Genomic DNA, 13,676 nt, shown 5'->3' with positions numbered 1-13,676 from the left:
ACAGGAGAGCACCCGAAGCCGTCGGTCAGCACTCGGTTGGCACGAACCACAAGTTTCCCTTTAGTTCCTGCTGTCGTTTAACGGAATCTCAGCCGCACAGTAAGGACACGCGAGGTTTGTGTTGGCCTGTTGGTGGCTGTTTTCGGTGCTGAGCGCGTCCACGTGCTCTTCCTATCACAGCAAGAACCACCTTTACGTGGTCTGTGGCAAAATCCCCAACCCGCCCCACTGATCCAGTGCTCCCAGTTGAGTGTGAGAGGGGAACTGGGGAGGGACAGGGAGCAGCTGTGTCACATCCCACCAGGCTGCTCCGCGTCCTTTTCCGCAAAGGAAACCACAACCTAAACCCAAATTCATATAGACTCTGCAGCTCATCTCTGAAGAACGACACTATTTGGGTGTTTTTCTTGATGGGAGGAGCGCTAGAGATGGGTGATATTAACACCTGGTGCTGCTTCTGACTGTATGTCTGTGTTTTTTTGTCTTTTCAGGTTTATTTGCCAAGGAAAAGCCAAATGGTAAGCGATGGCCAGGAGCAGAATGATGGCTTCAATAGGGATTTTTCCAGAATTTGCACTTTAGCTTCTATATGCAAAGGTCAGAGCAGGAAGGGAAAACCCTGCGGTGATCCAGGACTCGTGAGGAACCCGAAACCCTCAGCAGCACAATCCTGCTCGTACCCGTCCGTGCTACGTGGAAAGCCCAAAGTGTCTCTCCATCTTTTTTCATACATTTTCCCTTCACTGGCTCCATGTTATCCAGAAATGCTCTGTCCAGAAATGCTCTTATTGACGAGACTGAGGTTGGGTTCCCCCCTCTCCCCTTGAGGTGGTTCCCCCCACCCCATGCTCCCCAACCCCAGCTCCGTCTGCTCCTCCAGCACCAGTCCCCGAAATACAAACTAACAGAATAATCCCGGCTCAAGGGGATCACTGTGGTCACCAGCTCCAAGCTTCTCTCCCAAGTGGGGCCAACTTCAAAATTAGATTCAATCTCAGGAGTAAGGCAGCAAAAAAACCCCTATTATAGCTGATGCTTTGGGGAGCCACTCAGGGCCACCACAAGAGGAAAAAACGCTGTTGTCCACCAGCTACCATTTCACAGCCTTTAAGGACAAGATGTTGATCCTAATCTAGATGAATTTAAGATTTTCCTAGAGGTTTCCAGACGTCAAAAGCCTGCGAGCTCCACAAATGTTGGAGGCAGGATGGGCCACAGAAGCTGTAGGAGGAATGGCCCACATCACTGATGGCAGCACCTCCCGTATCCCCTGACCCGCGACAACAGAAAGCTGCAGACTGGGAAAATGGAAACGGGTGATCAGAGAGAATCACAGGATGGTTTGGGTTGAAGGGACATTAAAGCTCCCCCAGTGCCCCCCCTGCCATGGGCAGGGACATCTTCACCAGCTCAGGGTGCTCAGAGCCCCGTCCAGCCTGGCCTGGGATGTCTCCAGGGATGGTTCAGCCACCACCTCTCTGGCCAACCTGGGCCAGGCTCTCACCACCCTCAGGGCCAACAATTCCTTCTTATATCCAGTCTAATTCTCCGCTCTTTTAGTTTGAAACCATCACCCCTTGTCCTATTGGGATTGCTGGAATCACCTGCCTGGAACCTCCACCCTGGGGCTACAGCGGAGACTCCTCCTTTATTTCGGAGACTCCTCCTTGACTTGGTGCCTTCATCTCTCCTCCTCATCTGCCCGATCCGAGGGGGATGAACAGTGAAGCGGATGAGCTGTCTGGTGCCGCTCGCACAGGGACGCAGAGAAAAGGGAGAAGAGGCTGCTGTGCTATTTAAAGCCGCCTCCTCCTCAATTCCTAGGGGTGGAATTTTACCTCTGATGGCTCCGTAGGAAGGATTTAAAGACTACTTGTACAAAAATGATAATTAAAACCTAAATTAAACCTATGCCAAGTCAATACTTTCCATTTCAATTGTTCTCGAGATCGGGAAGAACGTATCCAATTTGCTATAGAGATTTACTGCTGTTTTTCTACCGTTTTACTCAAACAAAAACTGGTTTTAAAAGTTACAAAGATGTAGAGAGCCCCTTTGACAATACGCTCGCAGAGCGATTCCTCAACTCCACAGCATCTAAAGTGACTTCAAATTAAAAGAATGTTGAAGTACTGTGATTAGTTTGATTACTAAATCAACAACTTGATTTAGTAAAATCACTGGCAGCTCACAAAGTATTAACGAGAACAATTAACAAGTGTTGGCAGTTTTGGAGTTATATTTACAAACTGCGCTCAGACTGGAATAAATACAGCTGAAGTTCTACCTGCTCTGGTTTCTGTAACCTTTCTGGTTTTATTATGGAAAAATAGAAAATGCTTAAAATAAGCAGCATATACTCTAAAGGTTAATGCTCATTACCTAAAAATCAAGAGTCCAGAATAAAACAGCTTCAAATAAACTTCAATTTTTGTAGGTCAAAGATGGCCTTTAAAACCCCAAACCAGACTATTCCAGCCCATCCGCCCTTTGCCATTAGAGAAATTAAATGAACACTTGGACGCCAAGATTTGGCCATTGGGGGGAAAAACACAGCAGGGAAACGGCATGTTGGGAATTAAGCCGGTTTTAACAAAACACGTGCCGGTTCAGCGCTCGCTCCGCTTAAATTTCATGAGTCATTGGGTTTTGATAATGTGAGGGCGATACGGCGTGTGGCTCCTTCTATAATCTTAAGTGCAAACAGACTTTGTGAATAAGCATTTTCAAGTCATAAATGGGCTCCTTGTTAATCAAATGTCAAGCAATAAGTTGCTGGGGCGCTGGTGACGGATGATGAGAAGCCGCAGCGCTCGCGGTGCATCAGCTTTTTGCTTTGGACAGTTTCTACCCACCTGCTTTGCAAGAAAAGACACTGAATTAACAGGGATGCTTTGCACGCGGACCTCGGACAGCTTTCCTGAGCCACGGGTGCAACGCACAAAGAGCTGCCCGGGATAACGGGAGGGATGCTGCAAACCTCATCCTGCCCGCTGCTCCCGGGATAACGGGAGGGATGCTGCAAACCTCCACCGGGCCGCTGCTCCCGGGATAACGGGAGGGATGCTGCAAACCTCATCCTGCCCGCTGCTCTCGGATAACGGGAGGGATGCTGCAAACCTCATCCAGGTCGCTGCTCCCGGGATAACGGGAGGGATGCTGCAAACCTCATCCTGCCCGCTGCTCTCGGATAACGGGAGGGATGCTGCAAACCTCATCCAGGTCGCTGCTCTCGGATAACGGGAGGGATGCTGCAAACCCCCACCTGCCCGCTGCTCCCGGGATAACGGGAGGGATGCTGCAAACCTCATCCTGCCCGCTGCTCCCGGGATAACGGGAGGGATGCTGCAAACCTCATCCTGCCCGCTGCTCCCGGGATAACGGGAGGGATGCTGCAAACCTCATCCTGCCCGCTGCTCTCGGATAACGGGAGGGATGCTGCAAACCTCATCCAGGTCGCTGCTCCCGGGATAACGGGAGGGATGCTGCAAACCTCCGCCGGGCCGCTGCTCCCGGGATAACGGGAGGGATACTGCAAATCTCGACTGGGCCGCTGCTCCCCAGGATAATGGGAGGGATGCTGCAAACCACCTGCCCGCTGCTCCCGGGATAACGGGAGGGATGCTGCAAACCTCATCCTGCCCGCTACTCCCCGGGATAACGGGAGGGATGCTGCAAACCTCATCCTGCCCGCTGCTCCCGGGATAACGGGAGGGATGCTGCAAACCTCCACCGGGCCGCTGCTCCCCGGGCTGCGTCCCGTGGCTTCCTGGACATCCGGAAAATTGAACCGCTCTACTTCTTTCCTCCTGAATCGCTGGAAAATCTCATTGTTAGTGTGTGAGTGTGTGCGGCTCGCACTGTGCCGGCTTCGGCTGCAGCATCGGATCGAAGGTGGTTAAACCCACGGGGGCAACATCCAGAAGCCAAATTAACCTTCCTGGGGCGACAAAAGCCACATGGTTGTGGGGAAGGGAGAGCAGGCAGGTTCGCAGCTGGAAGCCTTGCTGTATTTTCACTTACATTACGCCAAAGATACCACTTAGTTACCTAAGAAATTGGTATTTATGAAGCCACTGGAGAGAAGAAACCATTTCTTCAACGTGCCTTTCCTAACGCCGGGGAATTATAAAGGGCGACTCTGCATTATCCCATCTTTTTGTTTGATGCTGACAATTTAGCATATTAACAGAGAGCCTATATGGTTTATTATGCTTCAGTTCAAATAAAGGGCTCAAATCCCAACTGCGAGGGATGTTGTAGCCGCGTTGACCATGTCGGCTCAGTGACCGTCCATGTGGGTTTGTGCTTCACAAGGGAAGAGGAAAAGAAACCATCAGACTTTGATTAACAGCACGTGGCAAAGCAAACCCGGGGGGGGATCCTGTGCGTGCTTGTGTACGTAGGAAACAGTTGACTTTGGTTTCCTGCAGAAATTTCAAAACAACACTATGTGAAATAAATGTCAGCCTTTGCTTCCTAACTCTGAGCCCTGGGCTTCCCCAGCTCCTACACGCAGGATTGTGGGGTTTCAGTTCAGGATCCTATTTTCACCTTTGCTTTGCATCAACAAATGGACATCGAACCACTTGTACATAGATATTGCTCAGCAAAAGCCTAAATGCCCAAGGTAAAATGATCTGTGTGTTCTTAAGCTCTACTTAAACCAGACTGTGGGAGGCAACCAAACAGATTTTGGCCACTGGTCTCTCCAAACCTTCATTTTGGGGGTTTTCTCCAAGGCTTCGCTCTGGGAATGAAGGGGTGAGTCCTGGTGTTCTTCACCCTGAAAGGAGGGTCAGTCCAAACCCGCCGGAGCACACGGGTACAGCCCCACCAAACACAATAATAATGCAAAGAGACCACAGGGGTAACTCGAGCGCCATCCCAAAGAGGAGGAAATAAATCAAAGCCGAGAATTTGGCACAAGCTCAGGCAGCGCAGGAAGGTTTGTCGGGGACGTACCTTCCAGCAAGAGACGTTCCCTGGCACCGCTCTGTCCCAAAGGCCACCGTGGCTATTGATTTAGGTGGCCCAGTCTGACCAGTACTACCAGTGCTGTCTCTCGCTGTACCAGCACGTGACGTGCTGGGGCTTGCGGCTGCAAGCGTTTCGGGGAGGAATGATGATGCATCCTTGGGTGCATCGCTTCTCTTCCAATAAACACACCACCGGCTTTCATCTCCGCGCTGAGTTTTACTCACACGTCAAGTTAATTGCAGGGATGGAGGAAAAACATAATGTTTTGCCGGGCCTGAAAAGCATAGGTGGATCTGTCATCATACATTAAAATAATGCGGATAGGCAGGGTAACGTGAACAGGAGGAAAAAGAAAAGTGACAGCACGATAAAAGTGTAATATGGACGGTGCAGAAATAGATTTTGGTTTCTATCGGAGCAGCGGTTTCCTGCATGAGCTGAATGCAAACGCGGCTGCAGAGCTCACATTGATTTCTTGCAAACGACCTTCGGTGCGGACGTAACACGAAGCGAATATTGCGCAGAACGAGCTGCGGCGGAAGCGGCGCAGGAAGTCGAATATTTCCACCTCCAAGCTTAAAATACAAGCAAAATAGAGAAATACTCATATAGTGCAACCTGCTGGTCCCACTGCTAAAACCCCAGAGATTCAGCAGCAGAGCCACATGCAAACGCACAAAAAGGAAGATTTGTGAATGAAACTCTTTTTAGTCTTAGGCCGCAGATTGAATTCTGAAGTGAAATAAGACCATTAAATAGACTTCAAAGTATTTATCCTGCCATAGTTTTAATAACAGGTTTGGATGCCAAGACTTTAATAGCTTCAGCACAAAGTATCTAAAAGGTACATGACGATATATATTCTTGTAGGAGCCTTCCAAAATCCAACCCGCCTTCTAATAATAAACTGGTTCAGGCTTTCATTTGCTAAATTGCATGTGTCCTTTGGAGAGAGGTTTTCTTCAACTTGCCGCATAATGAACGATTTCAATAAATCTTGTCAAACCAGACAAACAGAAGGGAATTTTAATGTTACTTTTCAATTGCAAGCTGGGTGCTCCAGTAGATGTATTTTGTCTGTAATTGCCACACGACTAAGGTGGAGTATTTGCTTCTTTTTAACAAGAGAGTGTCATTGTCTCCATGTGTTAAAACATTCTTATCTGTAAAAATGTAACCTTTATACATGCAGAAATAGATTTGGCTCCTCTGCTTTAGCTCTGGCCAGTAAGGGAGAGAAAATATTGCAGGAGGGGAAGGGAGAGGAATATTGGAATAACTGGGAAGGGCACTTCAACCCCATGGTGATGGTCAGTTTGGAAAATCACTCTATATATTTCATATCATAAGGTGTTGCATGGAGTTATGGCCATGGCTAAAGCTTGGCCGTTCTTTGAGATGCAAGATGAATTTTGTTGTTATGTCAAACCCGAATTGTGAGAAATAGGCTTTTTGGTGCTATCTGCCCATGTCTGGACGGTCTGCAGAGCCTCCACCCACCCACCGCAGCTGCATGTGATGAGGGGGAGTGTGCAGAGCACTGAGTCATCTTCACGTTCAGGGTTTCTATCCAGCACCCTGGGCTAAAAATATGAGAAAATGCCATCCCTGCCACCCACACAGACGCAGGCGGGTATTCTCCATCATCCTCATCTTCATGCTCACCCTCATGCTCACCCTCATCCTCATCCTCTTCTCACCCTCACCTTCATCATCACCCTCATGCTCACCCTCATCTTCAACCTTATCCTCACCCTCATCCTCATCCTCAACCTTATCCTAACCCTTATCCTCATCCTCACCCTCACCCTCATCCTCTTCTCATCCTCACCTTCATCATCACCCTCATCCTCAACCTCATCCTCACCCTGACCCTCATCTTCAACCTTATCCTCACTCTCACTCTCACCCTCATCTCCATCCTCACCATCATCCCCATCCCCATCATCACCCTCACCCTCATCCTCACCCTCACCTTCATCATCACCCTCATCCTCAACCTCATCCTCACCCTCATCCCCATCCCCATCCTCACCCTGATCATCACCCTCATCCTCATCCTCACCCTCACCCTCATCATCACCCTCACCTTCATCATCACCCTCATCCTCACCCTCATCCTCAACCTCATCCTCACCCTCATCCTCAACCTCACCCTCATCCTCAACCTCATCTTCACCCTCAACCTCACCCTCATCCTCACCCTCATTCCCATCCCCATCCCCACCCTCATCATCACCCTCATCCTCACCCTCACCCTCACCCTCATCCTCAACCTCATCCTCTTCTCATCCTCACCTTCATCATCCCCCTCATCCTCAACCTCATCCTCACCCTGACCCTCATCTTCAACCTTATCCTCACTCTCACCCTCACCCTCATCCCCATCTCCATCCTCATCCTCACCCTCATCCTCACCCTCAGCCTCATCCTCACCTTCATCCTCACCTCATCATCACCTCACCTCATCCTCACCTCATCATCAACCTCATCCTCAACCTCATCCTCACCCTGACCCTCATCTTCAACCTTATTCTCACCCTCACCCTCATCCCCATCCTCATCCTCGCCCTCATCATCACCCTCACCCTCCCTCTCGCCCTCATCTTCATCCTCGCTCCAGCAAACCCGAATGCGGCTTCTTTGTGCAGGAAGTGGCCGCAGCCGCCCCGCTGCCCAGCCGTTTTCATCTTATTACTAATATTTGGGAGGATTTGGTACCAAACTCCTGCAATCCCCGACGCGGTGTGACAGCGAGCGGCTGAGATGCTGCTGCTGTAGCCATGGTAACCGTCCCCCGCTCAGGGGACCTCGCTGGCCCCAAAATCACTGTCACCCCCGGTGAAGCGCAGCCTGTGTCCCTGCACTGTCTGCTTGGGGTACATTTCCCAACCCATTCACATCTGCGTTCCCAGCGCCGCCCCCTCCCCAGCCCTTGCTCGCTGGCTCGGCTCCAGCTCTTTCCTCGAAAGGCTGAAACAAAAGATGCTCCGGCTCTACGAGAAGATCCTCGCGTGGCATCGCTCCCCTCGGCCTCGGCCCCAACCCTCGTGGCACTATGGGGGTGACACGGGGGCTGCTCCCTGCTCTGGGGGGGCGAGGCGATGGGATTGTCCCCAGGGCGAGCAGAGCCCGTCCAACCCAGTGGGCTATCGGGAGAAAATATTCCTTGCCCAGGTTTAATGGGCACCGAGTGAGGTCTGTGTCTGCAGAGTTCATAAAGCTGATTAGAATATTTTACAAGATTGAGTTTAAAAACCCAAACAAACTACAGCTTGAGTTTGTATTTACACTTACAGGGAAATGAATTTGCACTCAGGTAAATTAAACTGAGCACCCGGGGACTGCAGCGGGATGCACTGGACATACCAACACAGCCCTGCGGACGGGCAGAGGACAAATGCTGCGGTGCTTGTGCTAACGAGGAGTCAGGCAGGGTGCAGGCAGCACAGGCAGGGTGCAGGGAGGGCGGGCAGGGTGCAGGCAGCACAGGCAGGGTGCAGGCCAGGTGCAGGTAGGACGGGCAGGGTGCAGGCAGGACGGGCAGGGTGCAGGCAGGACGGGCAGGGTGCAGGCAGGACAGGCAGGGTACAGGGAGGACCGGCAGGGTGCAGGCAGGACGGGCAGGGTGCAGGCAGGACAGGCAGGGTGCAGGCAGGACAGCAGGATGGGCAGGGTGCAGGCAGGACAGGCAGGGTGCGGGCAGGACAGCAGGACGGGCAGGGTGCAGGCAGGACAGGCAGGGTGCAGGCAGGACAGCAGGACGGGCAGGGTGCAGGCAGGACAGGCAGGGAGCAGGCAGGACAGCAGGATGGGCAGGGTGCAGGCAGGACAGGCAGGGAGCAGGCAGGACAGCAGGATGGCAGGGTGCAGGCAGGACAGGCAGGGTGCAGGCAGGGTGTAGGCAGAGTGCAGGCAGGCCAGCAGGACAGGCAGTGGCTCCTCCCAGCTCCTGTCTCCATGCTGAGCTGAGTCAAAGCTGCAAAAAATTATTCAATCCAAACTATGAAAAGCAAACCCCACGTGGAACCTCCGAGAACCGATCCCTTGCAAATACAAGATGTAACTCATACTCTGCCATTTTACAGTTAAACACAGAGCCAGTGAAGATTATTAATAGTGTTCAAGCAAATGTTGGCATCTTGTTGACTAGATCAGAAGAGTTTATGACAGCATCACCTCCGGTGCTGGGATCAGTTCAGCTACCGCTGCCATATGAGGAGGAAGTGAAACATTTGCATAAGCTAAAAATTCAGTTCTTTAATGTGCGGGGACATGAGGCCGCGGCGCACCCACCGCCACCCCCTCCCCACGGCAGCGTCCTCGGCTGTATCATTGCTATTTGGGCTCGAAATCACCATCCTGAGTCACGGCAGAACAGAACAGCCTTTCTTTGCAAAAATATATTTGCCCAACACACGCAGTTACAGGATGTGCTCGACTCCACAAGCTCCCCGAAAGAACCATTAAGCGAGGAGCTGCAATGAAGATGCCTTCAGTCCTAATTCCTACTTTCAAGTCAGACCTCGACCTCTAATTCCTACTCTCGGAGCTCGGCTGACAACACGTAGCAAAACCAAAGGCAGGATGCGGCCGCCGGCAGCGGCTCCAAACGCAGACACCCCACCAGAAGCTCCTCAAATGTTTCTCTTTAGATGCAAATATTAAAGTCTGACACGGCACAGATTGAACGTGCTGTTATATTAGGCTGGTGAAAGCCTTTCCGAGGCGAACGCGGCAGCGTGAGTGGCCTCGGCTCCCGGCTTTGTCTGCGCTGGGAGTTTTTGGCACGGCTCCCCCAGCCCCCCCAGTAAACGCTGTTTGCGGGAGGACGCTGCCGCTTTCCGAACCTCCCCGACACGTTTGCGCAGGGGACGCTCTTCAAATGGATATTTAACCCCTTGAAAGCAAACGATTGATTCTCGGGGCAGGTCTGTACCACTGCGGGTGCGATTGCAGCGACAGATGGAGCGAGCGCCCCTGTGCTGTTCCAGCGCCCCGCGCCACCGCGCAGCAGCAGCGGGCAGGTGAAACTCCTCTTTTCAAGGCTGATTTGTCGGCCAGCGGGGCCCCGACACCGCTGCCCCGACCCTGCTCTGCCACACAAAAGCAGCATCTTGTGCGAGCGCCGGTCCAGGGTCTCGCTCACGGCGTGAAAGCTGAAGCCGTCAATAACAATTAATACTGATTTCGCTGCCCTTCCCTCCGCTCTCCAAGCCGCTGCTCCTCTGCAAGGCTGCGCTGCCGACTCCTTTTATTCCAAGCCTGCTGCAGCACGCGAGGATTTGAGGACATCGCAGCCTCCCTCTCCATATCCATTTTGTTTCCCCAGACAAAAGATTTTCCACTAATTTCTGGTCTCCTCCCTCCCCACCTCCTCATTCTCATTTAGTTTCTAGCCTAACGCAAAGAGCACGTTATATGAAAGAAAAGGACTGAATTTAGCTGGTAAGGTGGCCACAGTTTTTTCTGTGTTTATCGCTGCTGCGTTTAATTGCCTGCATCACACAGATCAAAGCCAGACGAAGCGGGAAACGCAGTCGGTAGCAAACAAGCGTCAATATAATTTGACGGCTGACTTTCTGCGCGCTGATTTACGCTCATTAACCCAGTTCCTTTGAACTCGAGCAGGAGATGCAATAACACATCGTTGGCAACCAACCTCCCGGGGATGCCAAGAGGGAGAAGAGAGAGACGAGCCGGTGATGTTGGAATTTCCCAGTTTACAGGCGGGCGAGCGAAGCCCAATTGCAGGAGCACTGACCCTGAGCTGCTCGGACGGAGATGCCGCGACATGGGAACCTCACACGACCCCTGTGTGCCTCCTCTTTCCTTAGAAAAGAGCTTGTGGGTTTAATTAACAGATATATTGATATTTGGTATCATCATCAGCACTATAGGATAAGATCGATGTACCATTTAAAGGTGTTTTCTGAATGGCCCTAGCGCTCCATTTCTCAGAGTGAGCATTGCAAGCCACGACACGTATAAATAAATCAAATTCCACCCTGTAACGTTGTCCTGGTACAAATTGGGCAACACAGATGAACAGGAACCTGAGCTGATGATAAAACTGACCTGTACTTTAGGAGAAGACATGGAATCAGACGTTGGTCTGATGTCCAAGATAGAAGCATCACTTGGTCCGACTAAGTCGGGTCACAGGATAAAAGCCGGTATGATAAATGGCCGCTGTCTCGGGGGTGCCAGCGAGATGGGGGAGAACGAGGTTGGATAAACCCTTTTGCCTTTCAACAAAAACCCCTCTTTATTTCCTTTTTTGACATTCACAACGTGGCAAACTCAGCAGACGCTGCTCTGCATAATCCCACGTGTGCACCTGAAAACAACGCCGTCTCTTCCCAGGGCCACCACCAAGGGGGACACCAGCCGCTGACAGCGATGGGCTGGCACCGCCAAAGCAATCAAGCTCGTTAGCACTGAGCCTGCTGGAGAAAGGGCAGCTACACATCAGGGAGCTCATTTGCTGCTTTCTTCACCTTCGTTTCATCACCTACCACCTCTGCCTTGGCTTGTTACCTTTGTTTAAAAATTTATACAGCCCCTGCTTAAACATTCTGGTCTCTTCGCTTCTGGGAACGTGTGAATACGTGACTTGGGACTTTCTGCATTTATTTAGGGAGATTTCCAGCTGGGCAAGTAGCTTGAAAAAGCAGTTCTGAGTCTGTTGGAAAGGAAACAAGGAGGATGACAGAGCTGCGGATGAAACAGCGAAACAAAGCCCATTAACCCTCTTTCAACAGCGTCTGGGCAAAGCAGGACACACCTCGGATGAGCCGGGCCCAGCGTGTCAGCCCAGGCAAAGCTGCGCCCCAAGATGTTCACTGCCTGAACCCCCTGCCCCACAGCCTGTCTAGACACAGAGGAGCTCCATTTTAATTAAACCCATTCAGCCAGCCCGCCGTGGAGGTGCCCAGCTCAGTAAGGCTTAGACTAAACCCAAACCTTCCCAGGAATAGCTGTCAGCAAGAGGTGGGAGGATGCACAAAGGGACTGATGCGGTGCTGAAAAGCTCCTTTTTCTATAGGCACAGCTGTACTGGCTCAGCTTTTTTTGGCACGGAGGGTGGAGTGTGATGCTCGAGACGGTTGTCGCATAAATAAAGGGCGCGAAGCCTTTGGAGAGGTGGATGCTGTGCCCTTCGCAGCAACTCCCATCCGCTCCACAAAGCTCCGACCCTCCGTCTCCGCTGATATTTGTACCTGCAAAGTCATTTGCAACCCCAGCCTGGATCCCACGTCCCCGCGTCTGGTCAGATCACTGCTCTGAGACATGGAAATAAGTGTGCGGTGAGCGACCGTCTGTTTAAGGAGAGAAAACAACGCAGAAACCCAGGACCTAATAGGCAAAAATTCAGCTTGACCCACAGCATTTGTCCCGGGAAGGGCGATGGGACGGGTCAAGGAGCACACACCAGGAGCTCCAGGGAAACCAGTGAAGGCTCAGACTGGGAGCAGGACTTTGCAGCCGAGATTTGAGCTCGGGAGGGGAGCTGCTGACCTTTTCTAAGTGCAAAGGGAAGTGGAGAACTTTCCGCTGAAATTTGATGGTTAAAAATAAGCTTTTGGAAAAAACAAACCAAAAAGCTGTGGTGTACTTAACCTTTTCCTCCCCAAGTTCCCCTCCGCTGACATTTGATGTTTGGGTGGCTGGGGGATGAAAGAGGAAACGCTATTTTGTCTTTTGCAAAAGAAGGTTCGTTTCAGGCCGGTTACCTGTGCTGGTCCAATGACGCTGCCCGTCCATCCGTCTGTCCCCAAGACTGACACACAGAAGACTAATAAATGAACTCAATGAAAAACTAACTGCCAGATAGCCAAATAAACACCCCAGTGCTGGAAAGGCAGGTCAAACCCAACCCTTCCATGTCGGTTTTGCTGCCAGGCTGCACAATGTGCCATCTCCTGCCTGTGGGAGGACGAGCAGGGGAGGAGGAATCAGCTGTTATGCCAAGAATGGTGATATTTGGCAGAAAAGGATCCAGTCCTGAGGCAATCTGGTTTGATCTGTTCCACTGCCGGCGCCTCTGTTCAAAGGCACGGACTCCCTAAGTGCAAAACGAACACAACGTTAACCTGCAATGTGCAGTTTCAGGCTTACATCTTCATCTCTTCTCTCCTTATTCATAAACCATCGCTGACCCAGGACCGAAGAGGGTCTTTTTTTCTCGGTTAATAAGCTTTCAAATTTGAAATAAATGTATTTCCAAGCGTCCAACACTCCCTGTGTGAGCAGACACAGCACAACTTGGGTTTTGTGTGTCCCCCTTTGGCTCAGTAACCTCTCCAACAGCAAAACGAAACACAGGCCACGACAGATTAAAACACAGAGACTGTGCAAGAGCAGCAAATGATCTCGGGTTTTGCTACAGAAACCCTCGCGCCTGGGTCAGACGCCGCACCAACTGTGTAACGCACAAACACTTCACGTTCCCCCTTTGGCCAAAAGCTTTGAGCTGGTTTCTACACATAGGAAGAGAAATACCAGGTAAACGCTGCAATGGACAGTGATCATTGAACTTCTTACGGATTTCCTTCCAATCTGCAGTCAGGTTTGCGTTGAGCTAAACTGGGTTGAATTCTTTAACCGAACCCAAAGGAAGCTGGTTTATCAGGGAACAATCTGCAAACAGAACAGCAACAACATGCAAACAGCTTTTATCTCTTTTCCTAAGT

At 51.2% G+C, this 13,676-nt stretch overlaps 1 protein-coding gene across 2 annotated transcripts in view; it reads right to left on the bottom strand.

Moving 5' to 3' along the window:
• MYO1D (myosin ID) overlaps positions 1–13,676 on the bottom strand; it is a 144,584-nt gene that overhangs the window by 18,666 nt on the left and 112,242 nt on the right. The gene's annotated exons all lie outside the window — the stretch shown is intronic.

Source organism: Streptopelia decaocto (genome assembly GCF_964273445.1).
Source record: "Streptopelia decaocto genome assembly, chromosome: 22".
NCBI classification, from domain to species: Eukaryota; Metazoa; Chordata; class Aves; order Columbiformes; family Columbidae; genus Streptopelia; species Streptopelia decaocto.
This window is presented reverse-complemented; position numbering and strand designations above follow the sequence as displayed.